Source organism: Danio rerio, chromosome 8 (assembly GCF_049306965.1).
Source record: "Danio rerio strain Tuebingen ecotype United States chromosome 8, GRCz12tu, whole genome shotgun sequence".
Lineage (NCBI taxonomy): Eukaryota > Metazoa > Chordata > Actinopteri > Cypriniformes > Danionidae > Danio > Danio rerio.
Window position 1 is genome coordinate 25,877,586 of NC_133183.1, and position 12,446 is coordinate 25,890,031.

General features: G+C 34.2%; 1 protein-coding gene and 1 long non-coding RNA gene across 11 annotated transcripts in view; one reads left to right on the plus strand and one right to left on the minus strand.

Moving 5' to 3' along the window:
• cpne5a (copine Va) overlaps positions 1-12,446 on the plus strand; it is a 198,269-nt gene that overhangs the window by 96,582 nt on the left and 89,241 nt on the right. The gene's annotated exons all lie outside the window — the stretch shown is intronic.
• LOC137496349 (uncharacterized) lies at positions 9,391-11,363 on the minus strand. The gene is made up of 4 exons (XR_011016594.2): positions 11,235-11,363; positions 10,505-10,562; positions 10,327-10,390; positions 9,391-10,212 (listed from the first exon to the last, which is right to left on the minus strand). It is a non-coding gene; the product is annotated as an uncharacterized lncRNA (long non-coding RNA).

Here is a 12,446-nt window from a genome sequence, read left to right on the forward strand (position 1 = left end):
TAGAACAAAAATTATGTTTTTCTCAAACACTTTAAATTAAATAAGTTTAAATTATAAATCCTAAAAACTGTGAATTTTGTTTTTTGCACTGTTGCCTAATTTCTTCAATATCTTCCCTAATTTGTCTAATCAACCTAGTTAAGCCTGTAATTTGCACTTTAAGCTGAATATCTTGCAAAATAGCTAGTACCAACATCATGGCGATATGTTGCTATTTTTAGATCAGCACAACTCTAATTTTTGCTACTTTGTGGGCTCATGGGTGTGCCAGTCTATAAAGGAGGTGTGTTAAGGAGCACTGTTGGCTCGTCACTATTTTAAGAAGCTGAAATAGGCCACTTCACCAAGTAAAGGCTGGTTTAAAGTCCAGTGCAGAGTGCATTAGTTATGTGCCTATGCAGGTTCAAACGCGTTAAACACACAGGATGTACAGCAACACACACTTTACATATATATAAAAAAAAAAAAAAACTATTAAATTTGTTACAAAAAATATTATTTTCTACATAAATATAAAAACCACTACCTCCATGACTTCTTCATGACTGAGGGCTTTTTTCAGTTTATTCATGACAATTTGCATTTGTATAATGTTATTATTACTAGCAGTAATGTTAATTAGATGCATATTTTTGTTTGCTTTAATAAAAACAAGTTTAGATTTGCCACCAGTTGGGTTTTGGAGACATATGTGTCACCATATGGGGCATAAGAATAAGGCGTGTGTTTGGATATAACTAGATTCATTTATTTGTTTGCTGTAAATTAAAACTGAATTTAGAAATAGTTTTTAAACAAATCTGTTTAACTGTTTTCTTGCTAGTGGAGCGTTCAGTTTTTCCTTTTACAAAGTCTGCCATGTAAATAGCAAGTGCCCCATGGTGTGAAACAACTGACTCTTAAAGGGAATGTGAGATGAGTCTCTGATTGGTTTAATGCATGTTATGCTCAAAACACACCCATAACTAATAAGCACAACCTTGTTAGACCATGCGCCAGGGTGCAGAGCATAATTTTCCATCCTTCAAATAGGAAAAGTGGATTCGGATACGCCCTTAATGCTTTTGTGCCATGCGCTATAGACTTTGCGCCTAGACCATTAAAATAAAGCCCTATGTCTTCAACTATATATTTGGATTATTTACCCTCAAATATGTTTACATATGTCAAGAATGTTGAATTATTTGCTTGCGCTAAAATGCAGTGATGTTGAAACTCTTCCTAGTTGCCCCATGTTTACTGTGGCCCAGGTTGTTCCTCTCCTCCATTTCTTTTTTCTTTCCTCTCTCACCTGTCAACCCGCTGTCTTCTTAAATACCAATGTAATTCTTCATCCTAATGATGAAATGTGCAAACATCTCCATAAACCTCACCTCCTGCTGTATCCAATGACAATGCAGGCTAGCGTTTAATCCTGTTATGAATCTTCCTCAGAGATGACTTTTGAGCATTTTTGATTACCCATGCCACTTTAAGACATCACAGGGCCTTGCATTTAATTACAATGCGGGGTTCATCTTATACAATGTTCTGCGACTCATTAGAGGATGAATATGAAGAGAAATCTGCCTTTATTGTAAACCCTGGACTCTTTGTCAACAATGTGATGAATGGCTTCTGATATAGCATGTAGAATAACCTCACAAGCCGCACGTAGCGAGCAATTTGTTAGTCTGACGAGTAGCTCCATAAATCACCTCCTCTTCTCACATGAATTGATCAAATCAGGGCTGCCCATGTGAAATGAGATGCTGTGCCGCTACGGATGCCATGATGAAGAAAAGGCTGCATCGAGTGCACAAAGACTGAAAATATCCAGCAAAATACCAACTAACTCCTCTCTCCCTCCACTGACTTACTTTCATCTGAGATCAGTATGTAAAAATATTCCCCCCTGTTCCTTAAGGACAGGGCTGGATACGTATACTCGGTTAAAGGACTGTTTGATCATAGCGAACAGGTCAGGCTGTGTGATGTTGACTTATAAGTCATTTGGCTTTGAATGGCGGATTTGGGACAGTATCATTGATCCTCTGAATCTCCACTGGCTCTCGGCTATGTGCTAAAAGATGCCTTGATCTCCTAGCTCATGCTAGTTTGCGCTCTAAATCAGCCGTATTGCTTATGTCAACATGATCAGGCTTTCCTTTGGCAGGTGGAACACAGTGAAGGCTAACAAAATCTGTCTGTGGTCAAATCACGGGCAGCGGTTTGTGTTTGGTAGTAAGGGGTATGTTTACTTGATCAAAATGGAAAAGTTTTTCTGTTCCGATTTCGAAAAGTTTTGTATACAGGTAAAAAATCCAGGTCAGTAGTTGGCAATGCCAGTGCCACATTGAGATTTATACATCATAGTTTTTTAGAATAGGACTAAATTTGAACAAGATACAGCTCTTGAAAATCTGAGATCACAAGGGTTTGAAAAAAAATCTACTCAGTTAAAATATTTGGGTTAAAAATACCCCAACATATAACCCAACTATAGGTTATTATAGCACCTTCCCAACTATGGGTTATTTTAGCCTAATGCATTAAGTTATAAAATTTAACCCAATGCATTGGGTTATTTTTGATTACATGTTATTTTCTTCCATTCTCATATTACTATTGCTACTATTACTACTGTAAAAAATGATTTGTTCACTCAACTTAACTTAGTTAAGTCATCTTGTTGCATTGACTCAGTTAAGTTGAATTTACTTAATTATCTGAGTTTTCTTAACTTAAAATGTTTAGTTGAGAGTTAAATAATTGACCCAACTAATCATTTCGAGTTAACTAGACTTGCAAAGATTAGTTTTCTTATAAAGTAATTTTTTAAAGTAATGGTAAAGTGAAAGTAATATCAGTAGGAGAAAAAAATAACCGTGACTCTAAAATACACAACTAACACAGGCTCTTGGAAAAAAATTGCATTATAAAAGTCATTATAAAATCGGATCTCAACATCTTTATTTTTAAGTAAGTGTAAAGACTGCATATATCTGCTCTAATGTTCATCAAGAGTTTCTGATTTCCAGGAGTCATTCCTCTGCTCAGCTCTTCTTCAGAATCTGTGTGCTGTATAAAAAAATAACAAACAATAAAAAAAACTTTGGTCCCACTTTATATTATTTATATTATATATTAAGTGGCCTTAACTAATATGTACTTACATAGGATTTAATAGTTTGTTACAATGTACTTATTATGTAAATACATGTATCTACTTTGTACTTATGCTTGATTAAATGCATGTATGTAATTACATCTGTAATTAACTTTTGTAGTTACATTTGTAAATACACTGTTGACCATCCCTTACACCTTAACCCTCCCTTAAACCTACTCATACCCCCAAACCTGTCCATAACCCACCCTCTATCCCAACTCAAAAGCACCCCAAGTGTTCACAAATACATTATAAACACAGTAAGTACATTGTATTTATTTTTCTGATGTAAGTACATAGTAGTTAAGGACACTTAATATAAAGTGGGACCAAAACTTTACATTTCTATCTTTACCTAACAAAATCTAAAACACTAACGCTAAAAGACTTAAATGCAACAGGGGCGCCAAATATTATTTGCCTACAAATCATTACTTGCGTTATGACAGTGCTTCAGTTTTTCGTGTCTTATGACAATTCGTTGATTAGTTGTAGTGAAACTTGCAGCTCCACTTAATTTATCAACACCAAATGCCCCACACTGCTACACATTTATACTGGGAGCAATACATTGACAATCAGTTCAAATACAGTTTGTCATTTTACAAGTTATAAGAGACAATTAAAGAAGCATTACTTACTAAATGTGATGACTAAACAATTTAAAAATCTGGTGAAAAATATTCATGTGTCTGACTTCCGGTGCTTAACCAGCAGTCAGCAAACTGACTGGATTGGGAGTTAGAGGCACAACTTAAAGGATGCTGGTTCAGGTTTCCAGGTTAAGATAAATCACCAACTTTGTTGTTTCAACAAAATAAAATCCAAAATCATTTTTTTACACTGTAGTACTACTATTAATTTTGTAATTATGGCTGTGTAAATAAATAACATGCAGTTTTCAAAAATATGAAAAATGCTTGATTACATTTTAAGTTCTAGACATTTAAGCTTTTTTTGTCTGTTTAATATAGATCGACTATGAAGAGCACATTTGCATTATCAATTATTAAGAGTGCTGGTGAAGCGGATATAAAAAACACAACATGGATAGGTAAATTGATAAAAACAAAAATAACAGCACAATTGCGTTAGAGCTTAAATAAATTTTATAACGCAAAAACAACATTATTTACACATAATAATACTCTGTATTGTTCTGTGTCAGTTAAATTAGTTGACTGATGACATTTTACATTTTTACCCCAACTTGTTGAGTTATAAAATAAATAACTTTATAAAGGTTAAAAATAACCAAACAAAGCACCAAATAGTTAACCCAACTGCTTTAGTTATTAACAAATAACCCAATGAAGGTTAAAAATAACCTAACAAAGCACCAACTCAACTATTGTGTTTAATAAATAACTCAACATTTTTAGAGGGTAAATACTGAGAAAATTAGCCAAAATAATTGTTTAGCACTACTCAATTAAAAAATGGAGTTTTGATGTTCACAGTGATAAATTTGCAAAATATCTTTATGGTACATGGTCTTTAAGTAATATTGTAATGATGTTTGGCATAAAAGACAATACAACACATTTTTATTTTACAAATTTCTACAAATATATATGCATGTTATGACTGCTTTTGTCATGCAGGGTTACATTTTAAAATGGTTTCTCAAGGATCATGCGACCCTGAAGACTAATGAGTAGAGTAATGAGCCTAAAAAATTGGCTTTGACATCCCAAGATGCAATGCATTTTCAAATGTCTTAAAACAGAAAATGTTTATTTTAAGTCATAAACACTAATGCCCTTTAAACAATAGTGTCTTTTAAAATTCAGTTCATTCATTCATTTTCCTTCGGCTTAGTCCCTGTATTTATCATGGGTCTCTACAGTGGAATGAACCGCCAACTTAACCTGCATATGTTTTATGCAGTGGATACCCTTTCAGCTGCCACCCAGCACTGAGAAACACCCATACACTTTCGCATTCACACACATTAAGCTTATTTTAGCTTATTCAATTCACCTATAGTGCATATATTTGGACTGTGGGGGAAACTGGAGCACCCAGAGGAAACCCACGCTAACACAGGGAGAACATGCAAACTGCGCACAGAGATGCCAACTGACCCAGTCGGGACTCAAACCAGCAACCTTCTTGCCTTGAGCAACCAATCAGCCACTGTGCTGCTCCTGAATTTCAGTTCATATATTTAATTTTCCTCACACTCTCTTCACATGAGAAAAGTCAATCTGAACTGACATCGTATGTATTCTTAGATTTCACATAAAGCTTGATGGCTGAGAAATGTTCCCGTTTTGATTTTCTGTCAATTTAGACCTTAACCAGCTTAGATTATATGGCTTGGTTCCAGGTCATGAAAGTTCTCCAGCAGCAACACTGTATGCAATTCAATGACTTTTTATAGCTTTTTAAATTTTAGCTAGATGAAAGAAAAATTAAACTCCGGAGAGTTCGCAGAAATAAGAGTGAAACAGCGCGTTGCGTTCAATGTTGGCTGAAGGCACCAAAGGGTTCAGATGTTTGATCAGATGCTAATCAATTGGGAATGCAGCAGAGAGAGGCGTGAGCTCCATTGATTCTGCTCTTCTGCAGAGCACAGCCATCACACAGCGCTCGAATAAACAAATGACCGCACCACTGGGGGTACTGTGTACTAGGACACAATGACACATTTCCAGCAGTTTCATCTCTTTTTTTCTCAACTGTAGTCTAAGCAAAGCAAGCTATGAAATAAGTTGTTTATAAAGAATAGCTACACAAAAGATGGTTACAGTTGTCAATTTATTCATGAATATGCAACTACAGTGCAACATTGTTGTCGGTTGTTAACTTTCTTTTTAAACATATCATGAAGTCTGACTTTTTGCTTGCTTTGTGTGCTACAATATGGTCTCTTGTGTATCTATACACTGGAAATGTGAAAATGGAAAATCCAGTAACTTTGTTTTGGCGAGTTTTTCTCTGCAAACGTGGTGCAATCAAGCTGTTCAGATTTCCATCACCTAGTGAAGTAACAAGGTATCTTATTTTATTTTTAGTTTATTTAACCGCTCCTTAATCAGCACTTTAAAAACAAATTTTGTTTTTATAAGTGATAACAGTGTACAGGTTATAACACCATGAGACCAGAACTGCGGCATTATTTTTTCCTGAAAACACTCAGCGTCATTTATTTTACACTATATTGTCAGGTGAGGGACTTTTCGCATTTTCTGTAAGGATAAAACAATTGTATTAATACTGTAATGTTTATTAGCAAAGGACAGAACATCTGAACAGAGCTGTAACATGTAGTCAGTAAATCAACTTAATCAAATAACCACATACATGTTGAGGGGGTTGTATCTCTTATTTTCACATCTCAATGTTGACAGATATGATCTGGTGTGTTAGAATAAAATCTTCACTATCTTTCGGAAAGAGCAACTCATTTGCATTTAAAGGGACACACACTAAAGGTTAACTTAAGCAGGTCGCACACCAGAAGCGGCGCTCGGCGCCGTGACACGGCGCGCACATGACTGTTTAAAGTATCGCACACCAGACGCGCACATTCGAATGATATTTAACATGAAACTAATCAGATGGCGCTTTGTGGCGCGGCTGAAAAATGAACTGCGTCCTGAGCCGTGGACGGGCGCCGCCGACAGCCGCCGACTTGCGGCGCCGGTGTGTGTATCCTGATAGAAACCCTTGTTTAGAATTCTAAAATGTATGGCGCTGCGTGGCGCTGTGCGGCGCGCCGCCGAGCGGCGCTTCTGGTGTGCGACCTGCTTTATACTTCTGCGTCAAGCGCACGCATATGGTCCGGCGCAGTCATCGCGCGGTTGCACAGCCCTTGCCTTGGCTGATGTTGATGCTGATGTGCACCTCTCAAAAAATTTAACTACGCTTAGCAATGACGTGTAGCACAAGCTCTGTGATTGGTCAGCTGTGATGAGTGTGAGCAGTCCAGAGCTGCGAGCCCAATGGAGCAAATGTTTACAAGAGTCCTGTGAAGGAGCTCTAGATGGAAACTTATCTTTTGTGTTTACTTTATGATCTAAGTTGTTGCATATCCGCATGTTCCTGCCTCTGAATGAGCAAGTTTTAGCTACTTGTATGTTAAGTTAAGATTCAGAAAAAACAAAACACACATGAAGAAATTCGACACAGGGGAACAAAAACCAGCTAGTTTTTTAGAAGTGTTATTTCAGAGCAACACAAACAGCACGCAGAAGTATAAATGCGTGACTATGCGCAAGGCTTGCGCTGTGGTCATGCCAATCACAAAATGCAGAAGTATAAATCAGCCTTAAGGCTACGTTTACATGACAACAATGTTATTGTTGTTTTATTGCTCTTGTTGATTGTATGGTGTCCTTGAGTTGCCAGAAAGGAGCCTTTAAATAAAACGCATTATTACTATTATTAACAATGTAGCCTAAAAGTTAAATGTTTTTTAAAAATGTCACGTTTACAGTACATGACAATGTTTTCAAAATGATCCATGTTTACATATTCAAAAATGGGCAAAAACGCTGTATTTCAAATGTGAGGCCAGTATTGGGTGCTGTCACCTTGTTAGTAAAAATAACTATAAGGAAGTGATAGCAACGTGCGGTCAGCGGCTCGGTGCTGATGTGTATGTAGAATTTGCCATGTGTGTAATAAGAATAATTCACACTTTGCTGAGGCAGAAATATCAAACACTTGATAAACAATAACACTACACATAACCCACCATTGTTGTTTGTTTGCACTTGCCTTCTACACCTCCCACAACACGCTCCGTGTATTTACATGAACTCGACAGCAGTGGTGTTTTTCAAAATTTTCAAATGTATGCATCATCAGTCCAAAAAACTCTGCTGTCGTGTATACGAACAGGCAAAATGCAAAAATATTTTCATTGACACTTTACTCCACCCTTTACTTGTTTCAAATCTTTATAAGTTTTATCCTTCTGCCAAACACAAAAGAGATTGAAAAATGCCAAAAATCCTGTTACCATTGACTTTCATAGTATTTGTTTTTCCTACTATGGAAGTTAATGGTTAACGGCTTTCAGCTTTCTTTGAAATATCTTCTTTAGTGTTTTCTTTAGTGAAAGAAAATTGAGTGAGTAAATTGTGAGTAAATGTTCATTTTAGGGTGATCTATCCCTTTAAAATGTGTTAAAGGGATGTGTTAAAATGTTTTTCTCAGATGGAAATGGAACACATTTGACAAGCTATATTAAACGTTATGTAACAACCTGTGATTTTGAGCTAAAACTTCACAGACACACCATAAGGCTAATATACATGTATTTTATTTCATGAAAAAGGGCATATTATGTCCTCTTTAATCATTGTACGAGTGTAGAAAATGAGCTGAACTCATTCATTTAACCTTGTTTACTTGTTTCTGGTTCTAAAACTATATCAAAGAATTTCTTTTGATGTACATCTTGCAACTCGGTCAATGATTCAAGGACAATTTGTTCAGTTACTAAATAAAAGACACACAAAGTTTAGTAAAGAACACAATGGGTTTCATCTATCAAGGCCTCTCTAATACCCGAGGGAAAATACGAGCAACAGCAAACACTGACCTTTCCAGCCTACAGCACGGAGGTGAGACTGAGGCGCTTCACAGCAACTTTGGTGATCCTTCTCTTTTAGAAGGTTAACGGAGGAAGTTGCCTGAAATTCACTGTCTATTTTAAATTATTCAAGTGTCGTTTTTTTTTTATAACAGAAGTGTCTGCATAAAGGCTGAGAGTAAATAGTTTTCTCACTTGTCCTGAGGCCAAGAGCTTATTTTGCATCTTTTTAGTAAATCGAGTTGAACTGGCCTGCTTTTTAATGGTCTTAACTTTAGCTTATTTTTTAGCAGTTCTTTTTTTAAATTTTTTTAAAGAAAACATTTATTAAAAAGGTTTTTACTGTTCTAAAATACCGTTTAACCTATAATTTTATGATGTATATGCACCACTTTGTGGGCAGAAAGATTTTTAATTATATTATTATTTTTAAAATATAAATTCTTATTTTACACTCAAAAAAATGATATGTTGGCGTTAATTAACTTTTTTTTGTCCACTGGTTCCACGTAACCGAGTTAAGTTACCTTTAAGAAAGAATATTAATTTTAGTGAACTTAAGTTAGTTACATAAAGGTAATGTTGTTTAGTTCAATCAACGTAACATTTATAATTTAGCTTTAATCAATGTAGTTATTTAAGTTCAATTATTCTAAAATTGATAGTTATGTTTAACCAAATAAAAAAACAATTTCCGTTTCATTGAGTTTATTCAATAGCATTTTTTACAGTTTTACATATTTTCCAGCAATAAAATGATTATCAAAATCCAAATACTGTCTTTATCTGTATCTTCACTTATTACAATAAGTTAAAATATTAATACTATTAAAATAATAGTAATACAAGTATGAAGCAAATTGAAAACAATAAATGATTTTAAAAATATGCTTACAAAAACATCATAAAATACACTTTTCAAAATAATACTTTTCACATATTACATAAAACATTCAAAAATAATATTCTGCCTTCAAATGATTTATCAAAAATATACTTAGAAAAATTAAGTCTTCTTTTTTAAACTATACTGTACCTTCTTTACACTGAAATAGCAGATAACACTTCAGTTGTTCAAAGAAAGACTAACATTTTAAAGCAAAGTAACACGATCAGCACTACACCATAAATAAGACCAACCATCACAGAACATGCAATAGCTACACACATTCATCTCTCTGACACTTGCACCATTTATGCACATTTGCACCAGACACTTTCTTACAACCACTCCCTATATCTAAAAAACAAAAAACAAAACATTGTGCATGAAGTCTGCTTCACACAGGTGTGTGGGCTTGACAAACCACATGTAGAAGCATTCTTAATTCTTAAAATTTTTTTGTATAATTAGCACAACTTGGGTGTATTGCCTCTTCTTGTTGATTTGCTGAATGTCTCCACAATTGTAAGTCACTTTAGACAAAAGAGTCTGCTAAATGTTAATGTAACTACTGTAGATTCATAAGTTGGTGTTGCACATCAAGGTTTGCGCTTCATCATGCCCAGCATCCTAAAAAAGTCAGGTAAAAAAATAAAACATTTACCAACAGATCAAAGGTGAAAGGAGGAATTGGTTTAAGAGGAAAATACAAAATGTTTAAAAAAATTAAATAAAATAGCTTACCATGTACTCCCTCACTTAGGGGCTTTGAGGATGCATTCACACCTTTTTGTCCACTGGTGATGTTCTAAATGACATGAAATGACAATTAGTAATTTACTAAATAATTAGTAGTTAAAATTACTAGTATTTTTACTGTACATCATTTTAATGTGTGTGTAGGCATCTAAAGGCATAGTACCTGGATGATCCACAGTCTCCTCAGCCAGATATGGGACTTTAGAGGTTGAGCTGTAAACCTGTTTGGGAGAAAATAGATGTGAGTGAGCAAAGATTTAAAATAATAAAATATAATAATATAAATAGCAAACTACTAAACTTAAAAATTTAAACGTGTTAGATGACCAAACAAATAAACTTACATTAAATATGTCATCATGCTAGATGTCATCCTATTTAAGTGTCACAAATGCATTTTTGCTGATTTTTTTTTTAAGTTAACAGGCTTGAATAATACAATTAGATAATAAATAACAATGTGCCAACACCACATTTTAGTTAATATTATGTACGTTATCAAAACTGGCATTCAAACTCGACAAACTGCTTGACACTCATTTAAAATAAAGACCATCAAATCAAATAAAAAATCAAATCACTTTTATTGTCACATTATCAGCAGCACGTGTGCTATGATGAGTGAAAAGCTTAGACTATTCTAACATGACTATTTACTACCAACGTTTGCAACTTTATTTTGGGGGAGTTAATATATACCAAGTATAAAATTTCACAGGAATGCAAAACAAACTATACATTTATCTGTCTATAATGTGGAAAAGACACAGGGAACATGGCAATTTCATAGCAATACTATACACAAACACAACATAGTATTACAAGAGAGTACATTTATGATTCAAATGTTGTCACAGCCTCAGTATAAATACATAAAGTAAAAAAAATCTCACCTGTGTGTCCACATTGGGGAAAGCTTTGTGCACGTTCTCAATTTGTACTGTAATCTTCATCTTTTGATTCCCATAATATGGCGCCGAGCTGAGAGTGATCGTTGTGGTTTGAATCTTCTTACTTCCTGTGTTGTTTTGAAACTGCGCATGTGCAGATATTACTCCACCTATTGACCAAAATGCAGTACTACAGAAGCAACACAACTCCCTTTCATTCATGTTAATTAAGCGAGCTGTTTAAATGTAAAAACTTACTTTTTCTAATTTTTTCCAACACAACACTTTTATTTTTAATACACAAACATAAGCGAATTGTTTAATTTAAACATAGTTACATTCTTTGGACCAACTAAAGCCATAGTTCATTTTTTTGAGTGTAGTTTGTTTAATTATATTTTGTTTATACTACAAAAATCTACAAAAATTATATCAAGAAGCATTTCATAGACAAACATAAATGTTGTCTTTTAAAAAAAACTGTCAAAAATTTTTATATGTCAGAGTTTTTTCTTAAAACAAGCAAAAACAAACAAAAAAAAGATTAAATTCGTGTTTATTTCTATAGTGCTTTTACAATGTGGATTGTTTCAAAGCAGCTTAACATAGAAGTTCTAGTAAATTGAAACTGTGTCAGTCCAGTTTTCAGAGTTCAGTTTAGTTCAGGTCATAGTGGTTTAATTTTTACTGCTAAAAGTCCAACCCTGAAGAGCAAATCCATCGATGTGCATCTCCACAAGTCCTAAAACATCTGCCAATGGGGTAGGGTAAATAATCTTGTCAAAGTGAAGACTAGAATATTTCGCTTACCCCATTGGCAGGTTATTTGCTTGTTTTAAGGAAAGACAATTTTTGGTATTTTTTGCTTGTCTAGAAAATGCTTCTTGATTTAAAAATTGTTTGATATTTGAACTAAACAAGACAAAAGCTCTAAGAAAACCTTTAATTTTTTTTTCTTGTAGTATATATTACAATCTCCTCAACATATTAACCGTCATATCTGTGATTGATTATAAGCAGCAAATGTTCAGTACTCAGCAATTCAAGCCTTGCCATCAGAGGAATAAAATACATTTAAATATATTATAATTTCATATTAACATTTATTTTATAGTTTTTAATGTAATTTACAGTATTTAGGATTTGCTGCATTTTAATTATGGCTTTGGATGCCTTTCCAGCCACAACCCAACACCAGGAAAATTATTTTATTTT